General features: G+C 45.3%; 1 long non-coding RNA gene across 3 annotated transcripts; it reads right to left on the reverse strand.

The window, feature by feature from the left end:
- Window positions 1-9,448: 9,448 nt before the first annotated feature.
- Window positions 9,449-13,377, reverse strand: LOC123152360 (uncharacterized). 3 transcript variants are annotated; one of them, XR_006476130.1, is made up of 6 exons: window positions 12,936-13,377; window positions 12,122-12,196; window positions 11,893-11,948; window positions 11,684-11,794; window positions 11,349-11,433; window positions 9,449-9,832 (listed from the first exon to the last, which is right to left on the reverse strand). It is a non-coding gene; the product is annotated as an uncharacterized lncRNA (long non-coding RNA). The 3 variants fall into 3 exon arrangements; XR_006476128.1 differs by having other exon boundaries at window positions 11,684-11,948; XR_006476129.1 differs by having other exon boundaries at window positions 9,449-9,840; window positions 11,684-11,948.
- Between the last annotated feature and the right edge of the window lie 492 nt (window positions 13,378-13,869).

Below are 13,869 nucleotides of genomic sequence, written 5' to 3' on the forward strand. Positions count from 1 at the left end.
TTCATTGGTGAGATAACCTCGACGCCACCCAGTACTGGGGCGGGAGTTTGGGAGTATCGCCATAACTTGTATAACAGATGCTTTTCGAAGGTTGAGGTAGATGGTTTCCGAAGTTTTCTCAGTTATGTGTTGAAGGATGGATACAGTTGGATGTAGGATTTGCTAGAATTGGGTGCGATATTATGCTTCCCCTGTATCCCCAACACCTGATTGCATAACCGGAAAGGTTCGGGAGTTTCATAGGTGGGAATTCTTGTAGCTCTAGCTCTTCTTCCACGGATATTTGGTTTGAGATTGGGATTTCTTACCGAGTATTCGTTCTTGATCCATACCTTGTTGATTTATTTCTCTACCTAAATTCTAAGTGGCTTCTCAATTTATGGATATGTGACCATTTCAAGAGGAATGCATTCATTCTTATGTTCGGATGTGAAGACTATATGTTGCAATTTTCATCCCGTTTGATTCAACTTCATTTTATCTGTCAATGTGCTAACGGTGGTCAACCTCTTCAGGATGGCTCCCGCTAAGAGCACCAATCAGAATCAGAATCAGGATCCGCCACCACCTCCACCTCCTTTGGAGGCATGTCAAGCTGTGATGGCTGCAACCAATGCAAACACACAGTTGATCATGCAAATTCTTCAAGAGCGCAATCAAGCGAACCAAGGCAACCAAGGCAACAATCAGAATCACTTTGCTACACTCCACCAGTTCCTTGCTAATGGGCCAAAGACTTTCAGCAATTGTGTTGAGGCAACTGATGCTGACGATTGGCTCGTGGATCTGTGCAAGCATTTCGAGTGCAGTAACGTCAGGCCTGAGGACTTTGTCAAGTTCGCATCCTTCCAACTCAAAGATCAAGTTGCAGAATGGTTCCAGCAGTACAAGGATTCCAGAGGTGGACGTGTTATTACCTGGGATGAATTCCGTCAAGATTTCAAAGCTCATCATATTCCTCAGAGCGTGGTTGAAAGCAAGCGTGAGGAATTCCGCAACCTGAAGCAAGACTCTTTGTCTGTCTATGACTACAACATGTTGTTTCAGAAGCTCGCCCGCTTTGCTAAGCAGGACGTCCCCGACGAGAAGAGCATGATATACCAGTTCAGGGGTGGTCTCAGAGAAGAAATCCAGCTAGTTCTTGTTCTCTTTGAGCCCTTGAGGTACGATGAGTTCTACAACATACCATTGCAGCAAGAGGCTACTCAACTGAGGTGTGATGCTTCCAAGAAGCGAGTCAAAGACACTACCCCTTCTTCCTCTACTCAAGTGGCCAAGCAGCAGAAGTATTGGCTTCCTCCTCCTCCGTTCCGTCAGTCGTATCAGCAGAAGAGCAAAGGTGGCAGTGGATCTTCCCACCCACCCAACCCTGGCTTTCAGAATAAGACTTCGTCTCAAGCTCCAAGATCGAGTGCTCCGTATCACCGTCCGCTTTCAAAGGTCATGTGCAACAAGTGCCAATAGAAGGGTCACTATGCCAACAAGTGTTTCAATCAGAGGCGTCTTCCTCCTCCTCCTCCTGTGAGATCGGCAAGTACAGTTGTGGTTAAGCATAACCCCAAGCACGCCAAGGTCAACTTGATGAACACAGCTGAGGCAGAGGACTCGTCAGATGTCATCATGGGTAACCTTCCTATTAACGATATTCCCACAAGAGTTCTTTTTGACACTGGTGCATCGCATTGTTTCATGTCAAAGCCATTTTTTACCAAGCATGAGTTCGTTTCTTCTCATTTGGGTAAACAAATGGATATCGTTTCTCCTGGAAAACGTTTGAGTGCAAGTCTGGAGGTGCCAGATGTTACTATCACGTTGGGTGACTACAAGTTTCTTTCTTCCCCAATGGTTCTTGGTAACTCGGATATTGATCTTATTCTCGGAATGGATTGGCTATCTAAGCACAAGGCTCAGCTTGATTGTGCAGCCAGGCAGATTCAATTGACTCATTCGTCTGAGGATGTAATTGTCTTTGCCGGTCGTGATGATACCATCCGTCTGTTCTCTCTCAATGAGAAGGGTGAACTGGATGCTATCTTGAAAATTCCAGTCGTTTGCGAATATCAAGACGTCTTTCCAGAAGAGCTTCCAGGAATGCCTCCGCACCGGCCAGTTGAATTCATCATTGATCTTGAGCCTGGCACGGAACCAGTGTGCAAGCGTCCTTACAAGCTCGGACCTGAAGATTTGAAGGAGCTGAAGAAGCAACTCGATATTCAAGAGAGAATGGGTCTCATCCGGCCTAGTTCTTCTCCATGGGGTTGTGGTGTTCTTTTTGTGAAGAAGAAGGATGGAACAGACCGACTTTGTGTTGATTACCATCCATTGAACAAGAAGACCATCAAGAACAAATACCCACTTCCCAACATCAATGAGCTGTTCGAACAACTCAAAGGTTCCCAAGTATTCTCCAAGCTTGATCTCCGTATGGGTTATCATCAGATTCGAATCCGTGAGCAAGATATTCCCAAGACGGCTTTCAGAACAAGCTATGGTTCATATGAGTACACTGTCATGTCTTTTGGCCTCGTTATCGCTCCTCCGACTTTCTTTCGCATGATGAACTTCATCTTCAACGCCTACACCAATGACTTTGTTTTGGTCTATCTCGACGACATTCTGGTCTTTTCGAAGAACAAGGAAGATCATGCCAAGCACTTGCGTTTGGTGCTCGATAAGCTCAGGGAACACCAGTTCTACGCCAAGTTCTCAAAGTGCGAATTTTGGCTCGATGAGGTTCTTTATCTTGGTCATATCATCACTGCCAAGGGCATTGCGGTGAATCCTGAGAAGGTGTCTGTAATTGTGAATTGGGAACCTCCTCAGAACGTGAAGCGACTCCGTAGCTTCCTCGGTCTCGCAAGCTACTGCCGAAGATTCATTCAAAACTTTTCTAAGATCGCGAAGCCTCTCTCAAATCTTCTCCAGAAGCACGTCAAGTACGTTTGGTCTCCGGAGTGTAACATTGCTTTCAACACTTTGAAAGAGAAATTGGTCACTGCTCTAGTTCTGACTCCGCCTGATGAATCCAAGCCGTACGAGGTCTTTTGCGATGCCTCTCTCCAAGGTCTCAGCGCAGTGTTGATGCAAGAGAAGAAAGTTGTGGCTTATACCTCTCGCCAGTTGAAGCCCAACGAGAAGAACTACCCCACTCATGATCTTGAGTTGGCGGCAGTTGTGCATGCTCTTTTGACTTGGAGACATCTCTTATTGGGAAGAAAAGTGGACATTTTCACTGATCACAAGAGTCTCAAGTATATCTTCACTTAGCCTAATCTCAACCTCAGGCAAACTCGATGGTCGAAATGATTCAAGAGTATAATTCGAGTATCGAGTATACTCCAGGCAAGGCCAATGTGATTGCTGACGCATTGAGCAGGAAGGCTTATTGCAATAGTCTTATTCTTAAGCCTTATCAACCCGAGCTTTGTGAAGCTTTCCGTAAACTAAATCTGCAAGTTGTTCCTCAAGGTTTCCTCGCCAACCTTCAAGTCTCTCCTACCTTGGAAGACTAGATTCGCCAAGCCCAGCTTCTTGATGCTATGGTGAAAAAGGTGAAGATTGGGATTGCCAAGAGTCAACCGAAGTACAAGTGCTACTGCCTTGATGACAAGGATACTCTCTTCTTCGAGGATCGTATTGTTGTGCCCAAAGGTGACCTTCGTAAAGTGATCATGAACAAGGCTCACAATTCTCTCCTCTCCATCCACCCTAGGAGCACGAAGATGTATCAGGACCTCAAGCAGGCTTATTGGTGGACTCGAATGAAGCGCGAGATTGCTCAGTTCGTGAATGAATGTGATGTCTGCGGAAGAGTGAAGGCAGAACACCAAAGGCCAGCCGGTCTCCTCCAACCTCTTGCCATTCCAGAATGGAAGTTTGACCACATTGAGATGGACTTCGTGACTGGGTTTCCAAAGTCCAAGCGTGGCAATGATGCTATATTTGTTGTCATCGACAAACTCACTAAAGTGGCCCATTTTCTGCCTATCAAAGAGTCTATCACCGCAGCTCAATTGGCGGAGCTCTATACCTCTCGGATTGTCTCTCTGCATGGTATTCCACAAGTGATCTCTTCAGACCGTGGCAGCATATTTACCTCCAAGTTTTGGGATTCTTTTCAGAAGGCCATGGGCACCAACATCCGCTTCAGCACAGCTTTCCATCCTCAAACTAGTGGTCAAGTCGAGCGTGTCAACCAGATTCTTGAAGATATGCTCAGGGCTTGTGTGATCTCCTTCGGTATGAAGTGGGAGAATTGTCTTCCATATGCTGAATTCTCCTACAACAACAGTTTTCAAGCAAGTTCGGGCAAGGCCCCATTTGAAATTATGTATGGCAGGAAGTGCCGTACCCCTCTCAACTGGTCTGAAACCAGTGAACGTCAGCTTTTGGGTAATGACTTAATCACAGAGGCAGAGGAAATGTACAAAGTCATTCGAGATAACCTCAAAGCAGCCCAATCCCGCCAGAAGAGCTACTATGATTGTAAGCACCGTGATTTGGCTTTCGAGATCGGAGATCATGTTTACCTCCGCGTCTCTCCTATGAAAGGTACTCGTCGCTTCGGTATCAAAGGGAATCTTGCCCCCAGATACGTGGGACCTTTCAAGATCGTCAGCAAGAGAGGCGATCTCGCCTATCAACTCGAGCTTCCTTCAAACTTTGCAAATGTTCATGATGTGTTCCATGTCTCTCGGCTCCGAAAGTGCTTCAAGACTCCTGACCACACTATCAACTTTGAGGACATTGAGCTCCAAGAAGATATCTCTTATCGTGAGCACCCCGTTGATATTCTCGAAGAGATTGAACGCAAGACTCGCAACAAGTCAATAAAATTCCTCAAAGTCAAGTTGTCACACCATTCCGACCGTGAAGCTACCTGGGAACGCGAGGATCACCTCCATTCTGAGTACCCGGCGTTCTTTCAGTCCTAGATCTCGGGACGAGATCCTCTCGTAGTGGTGGAGTGTTGTAACACCCCAGATGTGATTTACCCAATATGTACTCCAACTCTTGCCGTTTCCGGCGTTAAGTTATTTTATTTTCTCGGGTTCGGGTTTTTGCCTTCGTGTGTTGTTGTCGTTGTCATGCATCTCATATCATGTCATCATGTGCATTGCATTTGCATACGTGTTCATCTCATGCATCCGAGCATTTTCTCCGTTGTCCGTTTTGCATTCCGGCGCTTCGTTCTCCTCCGGTGGCCATTTCTACCTTTCTTTCGTGTCTGGGGATTAAACATTTCTGGATTGGACCGAGACTTGCCAAGCGGCCTTGGTTTACTACCGGTAGACCGCTTGTCAAGTTTCGTACCATTTGGACTTCATTTGATGCTCCAACAGTTAACCGAGGGACCGAAAAGGCCTCGTGTGTGTTGCAGCCCAACACCCCTCCATTTTGGCCCAAACCCACCAAAACCCTCTCCATCATCTAGAGCGTTCGATCACGATCGCGTGGCCGAAAACCGCACCTCATTTGGACACTCCTAGCTCCCTCTATGCCTATATATACCTCCCCCATTCCAAATCTCGTATCCCCTCTTCGAAACCCTAAAAAAACACCTCGCGCCGGCCGGACACGTCCGTCCCCGTCCGGACACGTCCGCCGCCGTCCCCTCGCCCTCTCCCGTCGCGCCACGTGGCAGGCGCCGCCGCCCCGCGCCACCGGCCCGGCGAGCCCGCGGGAGGCCCTCCCGGCCCGGCTCCCGCGTGCCGCCTGCCCGCGCGCCTCTTCCCCGACCCGGCCGCCGCCGACCACCTCCGCCTCGCCGCGCCGCCGTGGGCGCCATCGCCGCCCGGCGCCGCCTCCTCGTTCCGGCCGCCCCGCCACACCGCTTCCGCCGCGGACGCCGCCACCGCGCCGCCTCCGGCTTCCTCCTCCACGTTCGCACCCTAAGCCGGCCGCCCCGACTCCTCCGGCCATCTCCGGTGACTTCCGGCATACTGTTCCAGCGACCTCAGTTCCCGTGCACCGGATCTGGATCTGGACATTTGGGTTGACTTTCTCCCGAAACCCTAGTTCATATTGCCCTGTTCATCATGTTGTATCTTTGCATCCGTAGCTTCGTTTTGGGCATATAGCATATCAAAATGTTCATCTCAGAGAGTACATCATTTCATCTCATTGCATCATTTTCATTTGAGTTCATCTTGATGCCCGAAATGCTGTTGGAAGAGTGCTATTTGAGATAATTGCCAGATCTGCTGTTCCAATTAGATATTTGTCATTTTTGCCATGATTATTGTGTGCATGATATGCCCCTGAGCTCTACATATGTTTTGTTATGTGCCTTGCCATCTATCCAGAGGTGCAACCCATGTATTTTTGTGATGTGTGTGGTGACTAGCACAAGCTTGCAAAGTGGTGCATTCGTTAATGCTGATTTCAGGGACTTAGCAATTCCACTAAGTCCTTGATCTGTTTATTTCAATATGCCATATGTTCATGTTGTTTCCTAGTGATTCGTGCCTCTTTTGAGGATGATCAGTAAGGATGTTTTGTTAATTTTGTAGTGCTCTATCCATCCATGCCTTTGTTTGCAATTATGGAGTACCCTAGCTTGAGTCAATCGAGCTCTACTTTTGCTATTTCGTGAATCTAGGCAGATTGTCTACTTGTTAGCGATTTTGCCGAGGATGTTGTAGTTGATCCGTGCATGCTATGTTATTGTTCTTGCCATGTCTAGCTTGTATAATGTGTATTCTTGATGGGTGTATGATTAGGTTGTCATGACATGCTCTATAGTGAGTGCATCGAGCTCGTAAACATGCCTACTTGATATCTGTTTTTGCATGCTCCAGTTTTTCACCAAGTCTGTGATCTGATTATGTTTTTGCCATGTTCACATGCTTGTAAATGTATTTTCTGATCCCTTTTGACTCAAGGTCACTAAGGGACTTTTGTTAATCTCTTTGAGTAGCTCCATGCCATGATTTACTTTGCCATGTTCAGTACCTATAGCATATAGTTTTCATGCTCCAAAGTGTGCTACCCGATCTGAAATTCCAGACAAGTGTTAATTTCACCAAGTCTGAAATCTGTTTACTAAATGCATTTTTGCCATGCTTGTTTGAACCTGTTAATGGATGAATTGGCCGTAGCTCAGTGTTCATATTTTGTTAAGCATCATGAATGGATCCCTGCCATGTATTTTGATGCCATGTTTGGGTGCTGTAGCATGTTCATCTTGTTGCATTTAGATGGCTACTTGCTGTAGATCGCAGAACGTGGTCATATTTGAATCGCTTGCCATTTCCAAACCGTAACTCCGATTCCGGTGATCTTTATATCATTTTCAAGTGATTTCATCTCATCTTTCCAGTGGCACACTTGGTTTTCCAAGTTGAGGACAGGTTCATGCATTCCTTGCCAAATCTTGCATATGCATCACATATTGCATCCCGCATAGCATACCATCCTTGCATCATATTGTTTGAGCTTTGCACGTGGTTGATTGTGTCCTTATTGCTTGTTTGTCTTGTTTGGGTAGAGCCGGGAGACGAGTTCGCTAATGAGGAGCCCGTTGAGTTTGCTTTCGAGGATCCAGTCAACTCTGACAACTTTGGAGGCAAGATGATCATACCCTCGAAATCACTACTATCTTTGCTTTACTAGATGCTCGCTCTTTTGCTATGCCTATGCTACGATGCCTACCACTTGCTTATCATGGCTCCCAAATTGCCATGTCAAATCTCTAACCCACCATGTCCTAGCAAACCGTTGATTGGCTATGTTACCGCTTTGCTCAGCCCCTCTTATAGCGTTGCTAGTTGCAGGTGAAGATTGGAGACCGTTCCTTGTTGGAACATTATTTACTTGTTGGGATATAATTATATTATATTGTTATCTTAATGAATCTATATACTTGGTAAAGGGTGGAAGGCTCGGCCTTTTGCCTAGTGTTTTGTTCCACTCTTGCCGCCCTACTTTCCGTCATATCGGTGTTATGTTCCCAGATTTTGCATTCCTTACGCGGTTGGGTTATAATGGGAACCCCTTGATAGTTCGTCTTGATTAAAGCTTTTCCAGGAATGCCCAACCTTGGTTTTACCATTTGCCTCCTAGCCTCTTTTCCCTTGGGTTTTCGGAGCCCGAGGGTCATCTTATTTAAACCCCCCCGGGCCAGTGCTCCTCTGAGTGTTGGTCAGAACCAGGCAGCCTGCGGGGCCACCTCGGGGAAACTCGAGGGTTGGTTTTACTCATAGCTTGACCTATCTGAGTGTGCCCTGAGAACGAGATATGTGCAGCTCCTATCGGGATTTGTCGGCACATTCAGGCAGTGTTGCTGGATTTGTTTTAACCCGTCGAAGTGTCTTGAAGAACCGAGATACCGAGTCTGATCGGAATGTCTCAGGAGGAGGTCTATTCCTTCGTTGACCGTGAGAGCTTGTCATGGGCTAAGTTGGGACTCCCCTGCAGGGATTTGAAGTTTCGAAAGTCGTGCCCGCGGTTATGAGCATATGGGAATTTGTTAATGTCCGGTTGTAGATAACTTGAACCTTAACTTAATTAAAATGAATCAACAGTGTGAGTTGCCGTGATGGTCTCTTCTCGGCGGAGTCCGGGAGGTGAACACGGTGTTGGAGTAATGTTTGCGCAGGTTGCTCTCTAGTTTCTCGCTCGCGCTTTGCCTCCTCTTCTCGCTCTCTTTTGCGAACAGGATAGCCACCATATATGCTAGTCGCTTGCTGCAGCTCCACATATTTACCTTGCCTTTCCTATTAAGCTTAAATAGTCTTGATCGCGAGGGTGCGAGATTGCTGAGTCCCTGTGGCTCACAGATTACTTCCAAACCAGATGCAGGGCCTGATGACTCCGTTCCAGGTGACGTGCTTGAGCTCAAGTGGGAGTTCGACGAGGACTCTCAATGATACTACGTGTCTTTCCCTGATGATCAGTAGTGGTGCCCAGTTGGGGTGATCGGGACCGTGTCGCATGTTGGGTTGATCTTTTATTTTGGCGCCGTAGTCGGGCCATGAGTGATTGGATGATGTAATGTTATTTATGTACTTTGATTGACGTGGCGAGTGTAAGCCAACTATGTATCTCCCCTTTTTATTATTTATATTACATGGGATGTTGTGAAGATTGCCTAACTTGCGACATTGCCTTCAATGCGATTATGCCTCTAAGTCGTGCCTCGACACGTGGGAGCTATAGTTGCATCGAGGGTGTTACACATACACCCTACATACGCCGACAGATGGTATGTCCACATACACCCTACATACACCGACAGTTTATCAGACAACATACACCCTATCTATGGCAACATATAGCGTGTCCACATATACCCTACCTATGCCGACACTTTATTAGCCACATACACCACATCTATGCCAACAGATAGTCTATCAACATACGCCCTACCTACACCGACAGATAGTGCTTTTGCCGACTAATAAATTGCTAGTAAAGTGATGTGCAGCCAAACAATATATACAAGCTCTAAACAGATTCAATTATTATCCCCACATCCAGAAGCAGGTTCAAGATGAACATGTATTGTACAACAATGAAATATATTCACAAACATGCATATACATTGAACACAAGTTGACAAACACATCAATCTTGACAAAGCATAGTTTTTACCATCTCAATAATCACCCAGAACACACAAGTCACAAAAAGATGACACTATTTGCCGGTATGAGAAACTTCAACTAGATGATCCAGAACACACAAGTCTGTATCCACATGCACAAAATGCCAGCTCCAAAATAACAAAATCACCAAATGGTCTACAACACATAAGATCCATGATTACAAGTTGGTTGGTCCGTAAACGCTGCAAAGTCATCACGTCCATGTGCACCAGTTGGCTAAGTACCTAGAATTCTTGACAAAATTTGTCAAGAAAGTGTAATCAGCTCAAGTTGTTCAAAGCTCATTTGTGGATTAACACAGTCAGTCAATAAATCCTCATGATATCAACGGCTCACATGGTACTATATAGAACTATGTTCATGTGCTTGCAGTTTTATCAACAATGAAGGTATTGACCATCTGAAACAGAGATCATACAACCCAGTAGCTTATTTTATAGTCTATTACATAAGCATTCACTGAAGAAAAGACAAACTCCCTCGCAACCTCTCTAGATTTTTCATGATTAAGAGCTACATAACCTCCCACGGAAAAGAGGAAGCGTCCAGTACGGAAAAACAAAAGAAGAGTCCGGCACCTAACCCCCCACGCACAAGATAAGCGCCCTAGCATGTGAAAGAAAAAAAACAGCCTGGACTCCTATTTGATGTGTCCTGTGGATTTAAGAAAAATACTAGCTCTACCAAATAGATAGTCCGAACATTAGCGTTCTATGATAATACAGTCGGTATTGCTTAGTGCATCATGTTTAACTCGGACATGGGTTTCACAAAAAGAATAGCTCTACCAAGTAGATTTGCACTTATACAAATCAAACTTATAGTGACGACAATGATATTAGGAGATACTTTTTTTATCTAATGAAGTATCTCTCTTCGCATTCTTTTTAAAAATAATGCATGCCTACAATACATTTGTTTTCAACATAGTGCAGACACACACGCTCATACATACGCACATACACGTATCCATATAAACGCACGCACGCGCACCCTACCCCTAACCACCCAATCACATGTTGGTTCGCACCTACAATAGAATTTTAACTATAATAAATCATGCATGGACGACTAAGTACCAAAATATGTGCGCTTAGTGTCAACAATTTATGTTCTATCATCATGTTATGTACAACAATACCATGTAGACTTATGTTGCATTGCCATGCCAGGTAACCAAAGAGGTGCAGCCGTGCCAACAAAGACCTGGATACCAGCAAAAGCATCTAGACTTATGACACCAGAATATTTTTCCTAAAAAACAGCAGGATCATATTTCATAGAAATACAAACGCATACCAAGGGATCACTTTGAACTCTAGGAAAAAATTCAACAGACCCATGCATGGACATGTATATAAATTGTCTAACAGTCAAATACCTATAAAAGGGAGACGCTCATGTCCCAATGAATGAAAAAAATAGAAGGGAGACGCTCATGGACAAACGCATACTACTAATCAGCAACGCATCTCTCGCTGCAATCGTTGGCCTATTTACATTCACGTTGCAACCAACTAGCTTGGCCAAATGGATGCGTAAACTGGATTGGTTGGCTTTGGGAAGACCCCTATTGGTTCAGGCCCCTATTGCTTCTGTTCTAATACATAGTCGCTTTGGGAAGACATCAGTATGAATAAAGCCGATAAATATAGTATGCATGCAGATAGATCCTACATACAGAGAAACAAATCATGTCATCTTGTAACTTCTAAACACACTAAAAGGCTAAAGGTATACCTTAGAGATAACTGACCATGATACCTACACTTTGTTCAATGCCCTTCTCGGATTGGTCATCCATCCAGTTTATTCTCTCAACCATCTACCATAAAATAAAAGTGGTGTTCAGCTGTTACGTAATGCCTAGTGAATTGATTCAAATACCGGTCATGAGTTGCAGAAACATTAGCAGAGCACTTCCTAATACAACCAGTGAGCTACAGTTACAACGGCTAGTGCTGGTAGTAGTGAATTTAAATTACACATGACGCAGTCACAGGATAAACTGAGCCATTCAGTTGCAAACTACGCTCTACACTTTGAAATAAGCCATTTGGGGTGCAGATACGTACTTAAATGGCAAAGAGCTTGGTGTTCAAGTTGTGGGAGTTGTGCCGAATGTGGATTGGTCGCGGACACATCTCAAGGTTGTTTTGTATATCCCACCCACACTATCAGATCAGCTGAAACAAAGCAGCCCAATTTCAGACGAGAGAGTTAAAAGTAGGCACATAAACCATAGCAGTAGTATAAGGGGCTCATGGAGAGTAAGAAGAAGAACCAGTGCCTATTCAGTTCCAAGTGGACTCGCCATGCGTTGACTAAAAAATAGCTCATCTGCCAAGATAGTAAGGTGATACATATTAAAATTGTTTGTGATAAACTGAACCTTCATTTCGCGGGCCTAGTTTAAAATGATGGACTAGTTGAACTGGTTAACAAAAAGGAAATCCTGGACAAGCATCAGGATGGCAAAATGATGGATCCATCCATTCCATTTGCTGACTTACCACGTCATATCCTCAAATGGCTTGTATAACATAAATGAGGGCCCAACGGTGCCAGCGGCATGCCTCTAGCACAAGCTAAAAATAAAACAATGAAGCTTATCATCATATTATTACATGCCAATGATAAACTTGCATGGAGCCACATACTGAATCTAAAGGATTAGGGAGTTGTGTTTTTGTTCTTCTATTTAGATTGGCCAAACAAAGGTGAAGACATGACATAAAGCATAACCATGTTGTAGATCAGCAATCAAGCTTACATGGCAACAATAAGATCCAGTGATAATAAGTTCCCAAGGTTTACATAGGATTTAGGGTGTAATATTCAGATGTTTCAAACAAGTGTTAAAACAGGACACCAGACCAACAATTTCCTACATGTCCATTCATTTTCCCAATGACATATATATGCCATTGTCTCAATGACATTTTATATGTCAGTGTCTTTCTTGTGTCTCCAAATTAAAATCAAGGTTCACTTTTATAATATTTTGTTGAACTTCACGCACCAACCGAAGTATTACTGGATGCCTGACAAAATAGTCGCACAACACAATTAACCAAATAAAGTAGCTGAAAAATTTCACAGAGAACTAAATGCATTAATAGTCTACAATGACAACAATAGTGCATCAACATTAGAGTTAAACCAGATCCATAACAGAGTAACTGAAAATTTTCAGATCCACAACATTTTTAGAGAAATAAAGCATCACATAACAGACAAGAGCTTGTCAGACCAAACTAATAGATATAACTAACTAGGCAGGCACATGAGATGGCAGAAGATAATTTTTCCTGCGATGCAACATACCACATATGGAATCTTTCCCTGAGAGGAAGAAGAAGAGGGCGATGTCCTGGTCCTTCCAGAGAGGAAGAATAGGAAGGATCTTTCCCTGAGAGGAGAGAGTGGAGGGCGTTGTCTTGGTCCTTCGAGAGGGCTAGCGGTGGTCGGTGAAGGCCCCGGTGGACGGGGCTGTCGGTGGTCACGTCACTAGGGAAGGCATGCATCGATGTGGTTAGGGGATCTGGGTTATGCTCACCGCCGGCGGTGGGGACTTGGGCAGCGAAGGGACCAAGGAAGGTAGGCGATGGAGGGGGCGGGGAGCTCGGGGCTATGGCCGCAGGTGGCGGCAGGGACGGGTCCGAGGACGGAGACCCCGAGAACGGCCGCGGTGGAAGTTGGGGGCAGGGGCAGAGTGGATTGGGTTAACGCGAGTGGATGTGAGGCTACGGGTTCCTTTGGGGGTGAAAACTGGGACGGCCGCACTGAAATTTTTGGGCTCTCGCGCCTAATTCACACGGCAATTGTTTGGCCTTTCCTTGCTTGACACGTGTCCACATACGCCGACACTTAATCTGTGTCCATACACCCTACCTACGCCAACATATATTATGTCGTTAAGCACATACCTACGCTGCCATAAAAACTATCAGGACGTGCACATCTACCGACAGATGCTATGTCACTAAGTGGTTGCCGACATATACATTGTTGTTGCATGATTTCTGACACATAGTGTGTCTATTATGATGTACATTGGCCGACAAATCATCTGATTACAAAGCTTCAAAGCTACGGCGACATATCTCCTGTAGAGATTAATAGACCTTTGCCAACAAAAGTGTGTCACCTAACCTCTACCGTGGTGTAGTGGGGGGACACTCTCTTCGGAGGTACCGTCGGAGTAGTACGGCGCGCCGAACCCTTCCCCTTTTGAACACAAGACAGTGCGGTGGGTAAG

Source organism: Triticum aestivum, chromosome 7A (genome assembly GCF_018294505.1).
Source record: "Triticum aestivum cultivar Chinese Spring chromosome 7A, IWGSC CS RefSeq v2.1, whole genome shotgun sequence".
Lineage (NCBI taxonomy): Eukaryota > Viridiplantae > Streptophyta > Magnoliopsida > Poales > Poaceae > Triticum > Triticum aestivum.